General features: G+C 40.2%; 1 protein-coding gene across 1 annotated transcript in view; it reads left to right on the top strand.

Annotated features, from left to right (window-relative positions):
* The window catches only part of SLC25A16 (solute carrier family 25 member 16), a 49,426-nt gene that overhangs the window by 19,919 nt on the left and 12,334 nt on the right, over positions 1–17,173 (top strand). The gene's annotated exons all lie outside the window — the stretch shown is intronic.

Consider the following 17,173-nt stretch of genomic DNA (forward strand, 5'->3'; position numbering starts at 1 on the left):
TGTTTCCATAAATCCATAGCTAACCCCATGGAGTAGGGTATGCTATGGCTTTTATTTTATTTTTATTTTTTTACAGATTTATTTATTTATTTGTGAGAGAGCACAAGTGGCAAAAGGAGAGGGGGAGAGAATCCCAAGCAGACTCCATGCTGAGCACAGAGCCTGACACAGGGCTCGATCTCATAACTCTGAGATCATAACTTGAGCCGAAACCAGAGTCAGACTCTTAACCTACGGTGCCACCCAGGTGCCCCTGCTCTGGCTTTTAAGGAGCAGTTTTGCCATCCCAGCCATAGAATCGGTCAAGGTGATAGTTGAGTTACACAGTTGTTGGGGAGTCCATTCCATTGTCCAGCTGTCCAAATAATCTTATGCCCATGGGGTCCTTTTTTATTCTCACAGAGTAACAGGCACGAAGATTGTCTATGTATACATGGGCTCTTGTGGCAATTTCTCTGAAGTTTACCTCAAAATATCTAGCTTAGGCAAACAATCAACATTCAAGGACAATTAATCAGAACTGGAGTCTAACATCCTCAAAGGTGTGTTATTGAAACATAATTTTTCTCCTTGAAATCATCCTCACTGGGGGCGCCTGGGTGGCTCAAGTCGTTAAGCATCTGCCTTCGACTCAGGTCATGATCCCAGGGTCCTGGAATCGAGCCCCGCGTCGGGCTCCCTGCTCAGAGGGAAGCCTGCTTCCCCCCTCTCTCACTCCCTCTGCTTGTGTTCCCTCTCTCCCTGTGTCTCTCTCTGTCAAATAAATAAATAAAATCTGTAAAAAAATAAAATAAAATAAAATCACCCTAAGTGGGGCGCCTGGGTGGCTCAGTCATTAAGCTTCTGCCTTTGGCTCAGGTCATGATCCCAGGGTCCTGGGATCGAGCCCCGCATCGGGCTCCCTGCTCAGAGGGAAGCCTGCTTCCCCCTCTCCCACTCCCTCTGCTTGTGTTCCCTATCTCGCTGTGTCTCTCTCTGTCAAATAAATAAAATCTGTAAAAAAATAAAATAAAATCACCCTCATTGGGGTGCCTCTGGGTGGCTCAGTCATCAAGCTTCCGCCTTCCGCTCAGGTCATGGTCCCAGGGTCCTGAGATCCAGTCCCGCATCGGGCTCCCTGCTCCACGGGAAGCCTGCTTCTCTCTCTCCCACTCCCCCTGCTTGTGTTCCGTCTCTCGCTGTCAAATAAATAAATAAAATCTTAAAAAAAAAAATAAAATCACCCTCATTTCCATCAAAGATAGCCAAATGAAGACCAATTTGTAAAGCAAGTCCAGTTTTAACAAACTTGGCGTAATTATTTACATAAGTACAGCAAGAACAGTGATTGTGAGTGAATTAGTTCTTTTAAATCTGCTTTGCTGGAACTTTGCATAAGGAATTTTATTATATATATATATTAAAATTTATTTATTTACTTATTTATATAATCTCTACACCCAATGTGGGGCTCAAACTCACAACCCTGACATCAAGAGTTGCATGCTGTTCCAACTGAGTCAGCCAGTCGCCCCTATAAGGAATTTTTTTTCGTACAAGGAATTATAGACAAAACTTTTAATAGCCTTGCAAGGCCAGAGGCCAAGCCAAATTCTTGCCATCAGATTTGCCTAAAATACCTGCAAATTTAAGTAAATTCCTCTTCTCAAAGTCTCCCAAATATCCTGAGGTTTCTGCATCTTCCAGGAAATGACATTCTTTACTCACCTGGTAAGATTGCTGGGAACTCTGTTAGCAAGATGTCAGGCCAGCATTTCCAAGGGGTTCTATTGGCTCCATAAAGTCAACCTTAGGGCTTTAAAGCTGTCTGGTCATATCTGAGTCTATGCATGTCTTTCTCTAATGACCTTCCACTCAAAGTCTTGGCAAAGTAACCAATGTTTCCAATGGTGTCCTGTTAGAAGGGGAACAGATTCTTACTGAACTTATGCAAATAATTAAAATTGCCATGAAAGAAAGAATACTCACTGAAAGTTTCTGAATTTTGGAGGGTTCAGGTAGGCAGTAAAGATAAATGTTTCAATTTGTTCACAAAGGAATATTTTATCATATTTCTGTAAGTCGTAGATATCTTGAGAAAAAGTTTCCTTAAATCTGGAAGAGCAAACATTAGAACCAGCAATGTTTCAAAGAAGAGTAATAAAAGCTATTAATCATCTTTCTCAAATCATTTAGGCCCACATTACTAATTCTTGTTCTGATTGAATGCAGCTTTTCCATTAGTTCCAGAAATACTTTTTTAAAAAATTTATTTAACATATAATGTATTATTTGTTTCAGGGGTACAGGTCTGTAATTCATCAGTCTTACAAAATTCACAGCACTCACCGTAGCATATATCCTCCCCAATGTCCATCACCCAGCCACCCCATCATTCCCACCCCCCAGTTCCGGAAATTCTTATCCAGTTTAGTTTTATGATTTTAAAGATGTCAGAAACCTGTATTTGTCAAAAAGTCCTTTTCATGAATCTCCTTGAAGATGGAACACATTTTCAAGAGCATCAGAACAATAATTATAAATAAAAAAGACTAGGGGTGCCTGGTCGGTTAAGCATCTGCCTTCAGCTCAGGTCATGATCCAGGGGTCCTGGGATTGAACCCCACTTTGGGCTCCCTTCTCAGCAGGGAGTCTGCTTCTCCCTCTCCCTCTGCTCCATACCCTGCTTGTACTCTCTCTCTCTTTCTCTCGAATAAATAAATAAATAAAATCTTTTTTTTTTAAAGAGAGATTTTTTTAAAAAAGATCTTATTTATTTGAGAGAGAGAGAGAATGAGAGAGAGCATGAGGGGGGGAGGGTCAGAGGGAGAACCAGACTCCCCACCGAGCAGGGATCCCAATGTGGGACTCAATCCCGGGACTCCAGGATCATGACCTGAGCCGAAGGCAGTTGCTTAACCAACTGAGCCACCCAGGCACCCAAATAAATAAAATCTTAAAATAAATAACAAAAGACTAAAAGATGGCCATGGTTAAAGACTGGATGACAGTTCATTATAGTGCAGTTGACAAGGAAATGCAGTTATTTCTGTGACACACAATGTTTCAATAACTAGAATGTCAAGTGATGACTTTATACCAGGACATGTTAAAACTTTAGGGATTTCAGGGATGCCTGGGTGGCTCAGTTGGTTAAGCGTCTGCCTTCACTCAGGTCATGATCCCAGAGTCCTGGGATAGAGCCCCGTGTCCAGCTCCCTGCTCAGTGGGGAGCCTGCTTCTCCCTCTGCCTGCCACTCTCCCTGCTTGTGTGCTCTCTCTGTCAAATCAATAAATAAATCTTTTAAAAAAAATCTTTAAAAACAAACAAACAAAAAAAAATTCAGGGATTTCATGTAATTTCTAGAACAGTTATAGTGTTTACTCATACAATATAACCTAAGAAGGTTATCACCATTTGTTTGACAGTGCTTCCCATGTAACCTAACATGCCAAGTAAACAAGCCTAATTAGTCAAAACAACTTCATTTAGAATTTGAATCTTGGGAAGTTTGTTAAAAACCTCAGAAGGTTGTTTGTTTGGGTTTTTAAATATATTTATTATTTATTTTAGAGACAGAGTGTGTGTGAGTTTGAGTGGGAGGGGCAGAGGGAGTGGGAGAGAGAATCCCAAGCAGGTTCTGTGTTGAGTGCAAAGTCCAAGATGGGGCTCAGTCTCATGACCCTGAGATCATGACCTAAGCAAAAAAGAAAAGTCGGACCCTTACTGACACCCAGACATCCCCCACTTTGTTTTTAATTTAAGTAATCTCTACGTTCAATGTGAGGCTTAAACTCCCAACCCTGGGATCAAGAGTCAAACACTCCTCCGACTGAACAGCCAGACACCCCAAAAACCTCAGAAGGTTTTAAAGCAGTTGCCTTAACAAGATTACAAATTGTTATAAAACTAAGTATTTAATTACCTGTTTAACCAAGATGGCAATAAAAGATTCTATAGAAGGTTGTATAGTTATTAGTGAAACTAAGCTCCTTTAATATTGAGAAGTTTTAATTTTCCTAAGTAATCAAAGACCTGATAATGACAAAATATAGAAACTGGTTTTTTGGGGCACTGGGTGGTTCAGTAAGTTGGGCGTCTGCCTTCAGCTCAGGTCATGATCCCAGGGTCCTGGGATTGATCCTCTCTGTCGGGCTCCCTCCTCAGTGGGGAGTCTGCTTCTCTCTCTCCCTCTGCCCCTTCTCCCTGCTGTGTGCTCTCTCTCTCTCTCAAATGAATCAATAAAATCTTAGAAAGAAACTGGTTTTTCTGGGCAGATAAAAGGAAAAAACCTTTTTACAATTTCTTATCAAGACCAGACCAACAGTCCAAGAAAACTCTTTTTAACAGAGAGAAAAGCCGAATCTCAGTCTTACACCAATGAACTTTTATTTTATTTTTTTAAAGTAAGCTCTATTCCCAATATGGGGCTTGAACTCAGAACCCTGAGATCAAGAGTCGCATGCTTTACTGACTGAGCTAGCCAGGTGCCGCTACCAATGCACTTTTAAAACTCATTCATTCCATGGGGTGCCTGGGTTGCTCAGTTGGTTAAGCTTCTGACTCTTGATTTCAGCGCAGGTGGTAATCTTAGGGTTGTGAATCTAGCCCTGCATCTGGCTCTGTGTTGGGCATGGAGCCAGCTTGAGATTCTCTCTCTCCCTTTCCCCTTGACTCCTCCCCATTCCCCACCAGAAAAACAAAGAAATTCATTCATTCCAATCTTAGTCAGTCCTGAACATGCATAAAATTCTTTTCCAAAGATTCCCCTTCACAAACTTACAACTTTCTTTTTACATTCAAATTCAGTCATAAGCTTTCTTTCTCTAAATAAGAGAAATCTATTGTCTCTTGTAGGACAAAATTACGTTCTTTTCCCTCAACAAAAGTATATTCCTATACCTTGTACCATTTTATTTATTCATCCTACTTGCTCTTAACAATTACCCATGAAAATTTTGAGATAGACAAAATCGACCATTTTCAATCATCTTTTTGCTGACAAACTGCAACAGAGATAACATGAATTTATTTGACCTTTTAGTAAACCTTGGTAGAATCAAAGCTTATATTTAATACTGGTATCTCTAAAGACATGTTTATTTCAATTAATTTGTTCCCCACTGTCAGTTTTACCTGGGGCTCCTGTGGGGAGATCTGAAGTGGGTGCTTTAAGTCCAGGGGAACCTCTGGGCCCCTTCATGTTGACTTGGGAGGTGCTTCAGTTTGAACCTCATAAGGAGGTAGCTGAACAGCTTGGGATACCTTTTGCTTCTTGATAGCAAGGGTAGGAGGAGCAGAAGCCCATGGTGCTGGAGGTGCTGGGGGTGGAACAGGAGCTGGTTAGCCAGTGGTATGCAGGAGCTGGAGGAGAGGGGGCAGAGGCAGAGGTGCAAGGGAGCCACTGCCAAGGCCAGAGAGACTGAAAGTTTGGACTAACATTCCTTTATGCCTGTCTCCTGTCTTTCCATCTTGTAAACGAGGCTTTTTTCTCTGGTTGTTTTTCAGCCCTCTGCACCATTTATTCAAAATCTGTCCTAATGGACTTTCTTTGGGAACAGAAGGGGTATTCCCTATCTTCCTAGGCAAAAGTTCAGAAAGAACACAGAAGAAACAAAATGATAACTAAATGAAACCAAGAGTACCTCTGTTAGTACTCATTCTTCCCCAAAAGTCAGGGGTTTCACTGAACCAAATGGCTTCTTAGTTTTTGGTTCTCCCCAAAAGTCAGAGCTTCACCTGAACCAGATGGCTTCCCAGACAAGCTAAGAGAGCCAAACCAAAACCTCCTATTTGGAGGCAGCCGATTGGGAGGAAGGAATTCAAGAGAGCCATTCAGTGGCCATCTTTCCTCAGAGCTTAACATATACATAGGCCAGGTGGTGTTACCGTAAGTATCGTTTTCTTCTCACTCATAGGTGTGTAACTAAAAGTAGACCAGTCAGCCAATATTCTCCCTAGGGGGCCTTTGAAAGGGTTTAGAAATAGTACTTCCCATCTTGTACATACACTCACATACACACAAATTCCAACAGAGATCCTGCCAAATATGTATTCTAGCTTCCTGTTTACCTCTCATCGTTCCTCTTTCCGTCAGTACCTTCACAAATTTCAGTGGCCCCTGCCACAACTCCAGGCTATGCAAGCCTGAAAAATAGGCTATGAAAACTGACAAATGGTTCAAAAGAACCCAACAGCAGGGAACTAAAGAAATACACGGTCCATATGCATTTATCAGGGGGTACTTACCAGGACCCAAATTTCTAGGGCTTGTTACTTCTGATGTGTTTCTCTGTTTCATCAAAAGCAGTTAAGGCTGTTGGTGCCAGTTCTGGGCAAGCGAGAAAGAAAGTCCTCGAAATGAAACAGGTTTCAGCAGCTCCCTGTCTAGAGTCAACTAGCCACAGGTAGCTGACTCCTACCTATCACAGCCACTAGCTTGGGAAACAAACAGGGAGCTGTGGGGTGCTGCCACGGCTAACTGCTCTACACTGGGGAATCCTGAGGGGGCTGGATAAATCAGAAGTAAAGCTCCTGACTGGCTCACCAGAATTGTAGCTGGGACTCGGGTGCAAGAGCGCCTGGCTTTGCGGTTCCCAAACAGGCCAGGTTCAGCCAGTCACTATGGATTAAATCCAAAGGTAGAGAGGGGGATGGTGGTAAAACAAGAAGGGAATTTATTTCTGTGAGGCCGTTACCCGGAATACAGTGGATTAGTCTCAAAGACTGTCTCAAAGAGCTGAAAATACTTGTAGGTTGATATAAGGAAAATGTGGGACAAAGGTCGGTGGGTACATGCAGGTGGGCAGTAAAGTTCAGGTTGATCATTGTTGTGAGGTCCACCCCACGGGGTCTTGCTGGCTCAGGGCAGTTGTTATTGCTTGAAGGATGCTCACAGGATGCTTTGCAGCAAGTCTAAACCACTTGGTCTTTTGCCTGAGTTAAGAGATAAGCTGGAAAGAAGAACTTAAGCAATTAGAAAGTACAGACTGAGGTCAAAATGGAAGTGGTTGAAGTCCTCTTTCATCTTCCCTCTACTGCCTCTGCCTTGTAGTGTTAGTTCCTTTGTTAAGAAGTTCTTTATGCTTCTTGCTGGAGCAGAATAAAAAATTCATATTTGCCGTATTTTCAGAATATGATCTCTGAAGTTTTAATGACCAAGAATTATCTGTCTTTGGTATCGTGGTTACAAAAATAATTTGCAATCATAGGATTTTTGTATTTTATACAGTGATTATGAGGTAATGTTGAGCTCTTCAAAGCCTTTGCAAATCACCAAAATCTAATTGCTGATTAAAGTATATTCTAGAGAGGCGCCTGGGTGGCTGAGTCATTAGGCGTCTGCCTTCGGCTCAGGTCATGATCCCAGGGTCCTGGGATCAAGCCCTGCATCAGGCTCCCTGCTCAGCGGGAAGCCTGCTTCTCCCTCTCCACTCCCCCTGCTGTGTTCCCTCTCTCGCTGTCTCTCTCTCTCTCTGTCAAATAAATAAATAAAATCTTAAAAAAAAAAAGAGTATGTTCTTGGGCTACCACAATTCCTGGATTCTATACTGTGGAGATGATAAGAGGGTGAGAATCTAGGGAAAAAGCAATCTCAGTCGGTTTGGATTCGTCATTAAGTCCTCAGTTTCTTGACTAAGGGAGGAAAAGAGAAGTTTGCACATACACAAAAATTGCAGGCACATCTCAACTTGATTGAGTCTCGTTGCTTCCTGGTAGGTGAAGATACACTGCTTTCTGTATTGGATGGTGGTTGTAAAATGGGGAAGAAGAAAACTATCACCACCACTGTTTGAGGTAGGTAGTTTCTGATTTCCCTTACTTGCACTTGGAAGACTTTTTTGGCCTCTCTGTAAAGCAGTGCTAGTTAGAATAGTAAAAAAGGGCCAAAATGGGAGACACTAGGTTTATGAATTGAAAAATCCCAGTCACCATGTGGATGACTGATATATATGTCAGTCTGATTACTAGCAGATAAGCTACGTTCCCACTTTGTTACATATTCCTCTCCAATAATCCTCTGATTGTTTTTTTTCTTTTTCTTTTTATATTATTAAAAAATTTTTTTTTCTTTTTATTTGAATTCTTGATGTGCAGGAAGTATTGAGAATGGAAGAATTTGGGTAAAAAGAGGAGACAAATGATTTGGTTCACAAAAGAAAGGGTCAAAAAATGAATAGCTCGAAAAAGACTGGGAGAATAATAATAGCTAACATTTAGATATAATATTTATATACATTGGGAATTATTTTAAGCATTTATTTACATATATTAACTCACTTAAGCTCCATAAAACCCTAATTTGGGTAATGACTTATTGTGAAATCCATTTTATAGATTCTGAAGCTGACACCCAGGTTAAGTAATTTGCTCAAGGTCACACAGCTAGTTAGTGGTGGAGTCTAATTTGAACTCAATCAGGCTCACTCTAGAGTCCATACTCCTAAGTTCTTTTGACAATTTGATCAGTTTTGATCATAAGTCAAAAATAGTTTAAAAATAAAAAATGAATTAGTTGAAATGAGAAAAGTTCGAATCAGGAAAATAATGCTAGTACGGGATTACTTGACAGGTAGACTATACCCATGCTTAAGTCCCCAGCAAGGCAGGGACTTTTGATATTTTGAAAAAGCATTAATGTAGTCATTGTGAGGAAAATCAGAACTTAGTTGGATATCCTCAAACTTATTTTACAGTGTAATATTAATTTTAGTTTGAACAATGCAAGACACCATAATCTTTTTCTGTAGTTAGGGTTTATAGAAGTCTACTTCTAGCCCTGTAGAGGGCTTCATAGTTTTATACTTAGAGTGAAGGGTAAAATATGATTATCAGAAGAATATTTCTTACCTCCCCTTCATTCCAAAAATAAGTAAACATTTATTTATTTATTTTTAAAGATTTTATTTATTTATTTAAGACAGAGAGAGAATGAGAGATAGAAAGCACGAGAGGGAAGAGGGTCAGAGGGAGAAGCAGACTCCCCGCTGAGCAGGAAGCCCGATGTGGGACTCGATCCCGGGACTCCAGGATCATGACCTGAGCCGAAGGCAGTCGCTCAACCAACTGAGCCACCCAGGCGCCCAATAAGTAAACATTTAAAGTCACCAATTAGTTTCCAAGATTTCAGAGTGCAAAATTATTAGGAATCCTCTGCTTACATTCCAGGGTTTAAAATTACATTGAAATCATTAAGTTGTTTTTAGGAATATTGAAAAACACCAACAAAACTTGGTGATTTTTATATTCTTGTGTAACAAAATTCAACTGAGAAAATTTGAGGATTGGATTGGCTTTTTCAACAATTCATGCATTGGGCAGCATCCCATCTAGCAAGGAGATGGGTCTGGGGAGCTGCACAAAATGGAAGACTTTTATAACCAGAAGGGGAAGAGAGAAAGAGTGGGCACCTTCCTGGAGAAGGTTGAAACTGCATTTAGTTAAGTATTAAGTATTAAGTAAGGTTAGGTATTAAGACTTGGTTTGGTGATATGGGATTAGCACAAGTGACTCCATTTGGGGCCTGTTGTTTCTTTTTTTTTTTAAACCTGTTGTTTTTTTTTTTAAAGATTTTATTATTATTTATTATTATTTAAAAAATTTTATTTATTTGACATAGCACAAGCAGGGGGAGCCGCAGAGAGAGAGAGAGACAGACAGACAGACTCCCCACTGAGCAGGGAGCCCAACTGGGGGCTCGATCCCAGGGCTCTGGGATCATGACCTTGAGCCGAAGGCAGACACTTAACCAACTTTGCCACCCAGGCGCCCTCCCCTGTTGTTTCTTTTCGACAAATGCTAACAGGTTTTGTTTTTCTTTAGGAAGATTTGATTGATTTTTTTAAATTTAAAGAAATATATGAAAACATGGCAAAATAAACTGGCTAAAATATTGTTAAACTAGGTCACAAATTTAGCATTCCAGTAATCGTTGGCATTATTTTTCACCATTCTCTGATGTACAATTAGGGTATGCCCGTTCCTCAGTCTGACTTATGTCTTGCGAATTCCTGTCTGACTCATGGTCTTGCAACTTTTAAGCTGATGCCCTGTGTACCTTTACCGATTTCTGAACATACGCATTTTCTACCAATTTATCATTTGCCATTTTGTTAACTCACAGTTATTTCATGTTAAGCCACCTAAAGCCAGTAAGAAGGCAACTAGAAGACTTGGAACATGTAAGAAGGGAAGAAGAAATGGAGTCAAAGGGAGCAAATGGGATAGGCAAGACCAAAGTGATCCAGATTAGGGAAGAGAAAAAAATAGGAGTTGTAAAAATTAATAGCAGTTATAAAAATAAAATGGATAGTGATGAATTGGGAAAATCCTAGCAAAATCTGGATTTTATGTTTTTTTATTTATTAAACGATTTTATTTTATTTATTTATTTGACAGAGAGAGAGACAGCGAGAGAAGGAACACAAGCAGGGGGAGTGGGAGAGGGAGAAGCAGGCTTCCCACGGAGCAGGGAGCCCTTTGCAGGGCTCCATCCCAGGATCCTGGGATCATGACCTGAGCTGAAGGCAGACGCTTTACGACTCAGCCACCCAGGCACCCCTGCAAAAGCTGAGTTTTAACCAAGTTATGTGTGTCAGCACAATCAAACCTTAAAATGGTCAGCCTTTTGATTCTCTTCGTTACACTTCTTAATGTGAAACATTCCATTAAAGATGGAATTGTTTTGTAGATAATCTCTCCTAATTTTATTTTCTAAAAATTTCCCTTGCAAAATCTTTAGCACAAGCTGTAAAAAAAATTAAGCCAACTTTCAAAACATGTAGTTTTTTTTTTTTTAAGATTTTATTTATTTATTCCACAGAGAGAGACACAGTGAGGAAGGGAACACAAGCAGGGGGAATGGGAGAGGGAGAAGCAGGGTTCCCACGGAGCAGGGAGCCCAGCCCCATGTGGGACTCGATCCCAGGGCCCTGGGATCATGACCTGAGCCGAAGGCAGACGCTTAATGATTGAGCCACCTAGGCGCCCCTCAAAACATGTAGTTTTATAAATACCTGGAAAATAAGGTATTTGCTATAACTTTAATGTTATTGCCAAACCTTGTCTCAGGAACACCACCTTTGTACTGTATTAATTTAGATTCAGCTTAAAAGAAGCCATTTAGAAAAGTCACTGCCTTGACTGCCATACCTGGCTGGTTTGAATACCATTAGAAGTTTGAAAATGAATAGCTTGAAAACAAATAGCACAGATAAAGAGCTCACAAATCAAACTGGCTGCAGTGCGGAATTGACAGATGGAATTTCTGAAATAAATTAAGTTTAGCAATTACTAAGCAAATGTTTAATAAGGAAACAAAATGACAGGAAAGCAACATATGTCTGGGATGAGCCAGAAAACTTCATTTCGAATCCTACTCTGTGATACAGAAAACCATGAATTTGGTCAAGTTACTTAACTACTTTGAACCTCAATATTCTCAAATTTAAAGCAGTAATAATAATAATACCCATCTTCTACCTTGTAGGATTGTTGGTGGTGTTTGGCACGTGAGGATTAATGGTAGTATTTGTAAGGCGCCTGATATGGTGTGCTTGGCACATAGTCTTTATTGCTATGGGCAAACTAAAGAATGGAAGGTTTAAAGTATCACAGCTGTACCACAGATACGCTAATCATAAATCAGCCTTTTCTTCCATCAGTCAAACCTGTTCTGCCCATCATTAGGCTAATCTTGATCCAAAGTAATTAAATTCCATTACTTCACATGTTATTTAAACTGACTTTCCCTTCATTGACTAAAGGAATTTAGTTTTTGTCATTCTCGAGGGAGAACTAAGAGTTGCATGTGTTTGCATTGAAGTATTACCTGTATATTAGCTGTGTAGGTTTTTAGCTCAGATAATGTTATAATTATCCAGGTAGAGATGCTATGAAAGATACCTAGATAATAACGTAAGAACATTCTTTTCCACCTCCCGTACAAGGGATGGCAAACTGATGTAGACTTTTTCAAGGAGTCGTGGAAGCTCTGAAAGTTAGTACAGATTTAGGTCTGGGCTGATAAAAATGGATGCAAAATTACAGTAGCATTTGCTAAGTAAATGGGGTAAGATACCTCAGGTCTAATAAATAAAATTAAACAGACTAAAAAAAATTAAAACTAAAAAGTTAAATTAGGCCAAGAGAATGGAAATCACTGTTTTGTTTTGTTTTGTCTTATGTGAGACAGTGCACCCATGTGGGAGAGGGAGGGAGAAAATCTTAATCAGGCTCCAGGCCCAGAGTGGAGCCTGACTCAGGGGCTCGAATTCACAACCCTGAGATCATGACCTGAGCAGAAATCAAGAGTCAGATGCTTAACCAACTGAGCCACCCAGCAGCTCCTACAATGGAAATCACGTTCCTTTTTAAAATTAGTTACTTATTTATTTTTAAGATTTTATTTATTTATTTGAGAGAAAGGGCATGAACAGAGGAGAGGGGTAAAGGGAGAGGGAGGAGGAGCAGACTCCCCACTGAACAGGGAGCTCAATGCAGGGGTCAATCCCAGGACCCTGAGATCATGACCGGAGCCGAAGGCAGATGCTTAGCTGATTGAGCCACCCAGGCACCCAAATTTATCATGTTTAAAAGGTAGTGTTAAAAGCCTACATGGGGCACCTGGGTGGCTCAGTCAGTTAAGCGTCTGCCTTCGGCTCTGGTCACGATCCCAGGGTCCTGGGATCAAGCCCCACCTCAGGCTCCCTGCTCGGCGGGAAGCCTGCTTCTCCCTCTGCCTGCTGCCCCTGCTTATGCTCTCTCTCTCAAATAAATAAATTTTTTAAAAAATAAAGAAAAAAAATGTAATGAGGATGAAGATTCATCAAAGAAGCTATATGTGTTGGTTACCTATATACAAAATAGGTAACCATTTTCAAAAATCTGGCACCACTTTGAAAAATCTATACAATCAATGTGTATGAGAACTGACAGCTGTGTCAAATAAAGTTACAAAACCACCAAAAAAAAAAAGGAAAAAAAGAAAAAGTCATATAAGAAACAAGCCAGAATAACAGAGAGGATGCTTTTTGTCCATTAAATGTTGGGAAAATTATCCAATAATTGAATATTCTAATTGTCTAATAATTGTCTAATACTCCTGAGCAGTCAGGAAAATAGGACTTTTATTCTAATGGCTGACATTACAAATTGACACAATTTTTCTGGAAGACAATTTCTATTAATAGCCTTAGCCTTTGACCTAATAATTCTTTTTTTTTTTTAAGATTTTATTTATTTATTTGAGAGAGAGAATGAGAGAGAGAGGGTACATGAGCAGGGGGAAGGTCAGAGGGAGAAGCAGACTCCCCGCTGAGCAGGGAGCTGGATGCGGGACTCGATTCTGGGACTCCAGGATCATGACCTGAGCCGAAGGCAGTCGCTTAACCAACTGAGCCACCCAGGCGCCCCTGACCTAATAATTCTATTTTAGGAATTTATCTATAATGAAAATGATACACAAAAATATTTAGTTATAAGGTCATTCACCAAAGCATTTTTCGCTATTACAATTTCATATAGCAAATAATGGAGCATATAGCAAATTAGGTTAGACAACCTAAATGTCTAAGAGGATTGTTTTAATTAATTAAGGTGCATCCAGGGGTGCCTGGGTGGCTCAGTCAGTTAAGCGCCTGCCTTTGGCTTAGGTCATGATCCCAGTGTCCTGGGATCGAGTCCCACATCGGGCTCCCTGCTCAGTAGGGAGTCCACTTCTCCCTCTGCAGCTCACCCTGTTTGTGTTCTCTCTCTCTTCTCTCTCTAAGAAAAAAAAAAGGGTACATCCAGATAATGTTGAATTTGTTTTTTATTTTGTAGTAAATTTATTATATATTTCGTCTAATTTTTCTACATTGGACGTACATTTCTTTGGTATTTTACAAAAAATAGAAGTTTTTTACTACATCAAAATAAAAAGGTTCTGGGGCTCCTGGCTGGCTCAGTGGGTAGAGTGTGTGACTCTTGATCTCAAGATTGTGAGTTTGAGCCCCATGTTGAGTATGGAGGTTACTTCAAAATAAAATTAAAAAAATAAATAAATTGGGGTGGGGCACCTGGCTGGCTTAATCCATTAAGCGTCTGCCTTCAACTTGGGTCATGATCCCAGAGTCCTGGGATCAAGCCCTGCATTGGTCTCCCTGCTTGGTGGAGAGCCTGCTTCTCCCTCTCCCTCTTCTGCTCCGCCTGGTTGTGCTCTCTCTCTCTGTCAATTAAATAAATAAAATCTTAAAAAAAAATAATAATAATAAATAGGGGTGCCTGGGTGGCAGGTCAGCGGGAAGTCTGCTTGTCCCTCTGTCCCTCCCCCTGCTTGTGCTGTCTCTCAAATAAATAAATAAAATCTTTAAAAATAATAATAAGATGGTGCCTAGGTGGCTCAGTGGGTTAAGTGTCTGCCTTCAGCTCAGGTCATGATCCCAGAGTCCCGGGATTGATTCCTGCATTGGGCGCCCTGCTTAGCAAGGAGTCTGCTTCTCCCTCTGCCATTCACCCTGCTTGTGCTCTCTCTCGCTCTTTCTCTCTCAATTAATAAAATCTTTTAAAAAGTTAAAAAAATAAATAAAAAGCGCTCTGTGTAGTAAACTATCAACAAAACTAAAGGACAACTTTTTTTTTAAAGATTTTATTTATTTATTTGAGAGAGAGAGAATGAGAGATAGAGAGCACGAGAGGGAAGAGGGTCAGAGGGAGAAGCAGACTCCCTGCTGAGCAGGGAGCCTGACATAGGACTCGATCCCGGGACTCCAGGATCATGACCTGAGCCGAAGGCAGTCGCTTAACCAACTGAGCCACCCAGGTGCCCCAACAAAACTGAAAGACAACTTACTGGATGGGAAAAGATATTTGCAAATGATATATCCAATAAAGGTTAGTATCCAAAATATATAAGGAACTGATACAACCCAACATAAAAAAAAACCCAAATAATCCAATTAAAAAATTGAAGACATGAACAGACATTTCTCCAAAGAAGACATACAGATAGCCAGCAGACACATAAGATGCTCAACATCACCCTTCATCAGGGAAATGCAAATCAAAACCACAATGAGATATCACCTCACATCTTTTTTTTAATTTTATTTATTTATTTAACAGAGAGAGACATAGGGAACACAAGCAGGGGGAGTGGGAGAGGGAGAAGCAGGCTTCCCGCAGAGCAGGGAGCCCAATGCGGGGCTCGATCCCAGGACCCTGGGATCATGACCTGAGTCGAAGGCAGACGCTTAACGACTGAGCCACCCAGACGTCCCATCACCTTACATCTTGATCAGAATGGCTAAAATAACTCAAGAAACAAGTACTGACAAGGATGTGGAGATACAGGAACCCTCTTGCACTGTTGGTGGGAATGCAAACTGTTGGAAGACAATATGGAAATTCCTCAAAAAATTAAAAATAGAATTATTATATGATCCAGTAATTCCACTACTGCGTATTTACCCAAAGAATATGAAAACATTAATTCCAAAGGATATACACACCCCTATGTTTTTTGCAGCATTATTTACAATAACCAAATTATGGAAGCAGCCCTAGTGGCCATCAGTAGATTAATGGATAAAGAAGATGTGAGAGATACACACACACACACACACACACACACACACACACAGAGGAATATTATTCAGCCATAAAAAAGAATGAAATCTTGCCATTTGCAACAACATAGATGGAGCTAGAGAATATAATGGTAAGCCAAATAAGTCAGAGAAAAATACCAAATGATTTCACTTATAGGTGGAATTTAAGAAACAAAGGAACAAAGGGAAAAAAAGACCCAAAAAACCCTCCAAAACAAAAACCAGAGTCAAGTACAGGAAACAAATAGATGGTTTCCAGAGGGGAGGTGGATGGGGGGATGGGGGAACTAGGTAAAGGGGATTAGGAGTACACTTAATCTTGATGAGCACTGAGTAATGTATAGAATTGTTGAAACTATATTGTACACCTGAAACTAACACTATATGTTAACTATACTGAAATAAAAATTTTAAAAAGATAATACTTATTTTATTTTAAAGATTTTATTTATTTATTTGAGAGAGAGAGAATGAGAGATAGAGAGCACGAGAGGGAAGAGGGTCAGAGGGAGAAGCAGATTCCCCGCTGAGCAGGGAGCCCGATGCGGGACTCAATCCCGGGACTCTGGGATCACGACCTGAGCCGAAGGCAGTTGCCCAACCAACTGAGCCACCCAGGCGCCCGATAATACTTATTTTAAAAATAGATGATTTAAGGGACGCCTGGGTGGCTCAGTCAGTTAAGCGTCTGCCTTCGGCTCAGGTCATGATCCCAGGGTCCTGGGATCAGGTACCACGTCGGGCTCCCTGCTCTGTGGGAAGCCTGCTTCTCCCTCTGCCTCTGCCTCTCTCTCTCTCTGTCTCATGAATTAATAAATAAAATCTTTAAAAAATAAATAGATGATTTAATTAAAATAGCTCAGCTGGATAGTTCATGAAATTTGAAAATTATATATTGATGAAAATCTAGAACTTAATACTAAATTTGCTTATCAGATTTTTATTCCTAAAACAAATTTTCTATGACTATGAACATTTATATTATTATGTTTCATCAACAACAAATTTACCAAAGTACTAAAAAGAAAATAATGATCATGCTTTGAAGTTTAAAAAAAAATGCCTTTATTTTATTTTTATAAGAATTCCAAGGGGTGCCTGGGTGGCTCAGTTGGTTAAGCATCTGCCCTCAGCTGAGATCATGATCCCAGGGTCCTGGGATTGAGCCCTGCCTCAGGCTCCCTGCTCATCGGGAAGCCTGCTTCTTCCTTTCCCTTTCCACTGCTCATGTGTATGCCCTCACGCTCTCTGTCAACTAAATAAATAAAATCTTAAAAAAAAAAAAACTCCTTTGGTAAGTAAAACATCTCTTCATTTTAGGATCAGAGATAGTAAATAAAAAGTCAAGTATCTTGCCTAGTGCTAGAAGATAGTTTTTCCTTTCTGGTATCCTATTTGGGAATAGACAAGAAATAGAATTAAAAAAAATACTCATGATCCACCTACACTGTACTATTTTCCTGTTAATAATATAACTTCACAGTGGGAAGAATTTGAAAAGATTTTACAAAGTGACCCTTTGCCTACAAGGTTGTTTTTCAGCTGATGATATTATGATATAATTCTCAGTAAGCTATCATTTTTTATTGCATTGGGTTTTCAGCAT

The sequence above is a fragment of the Eumetopias jubatus genome, unplaced genomic scaffold, assembly GCF_037043125.1.
Source record: "Eumetopias jubatus isolate StellerSeaLion01/CBP00866 unplaced genomic scaffold, mEumJub1_p1.0 scaffold_17, whole genome shotgun sequence".
In the NCBI taxonomy this organism is placed as follows: Eukaryota; Metazoa; Chordata; class Mammalia; order Carnivora; family Otariidae; genus Eumetopias; species Eumetopias jubatus.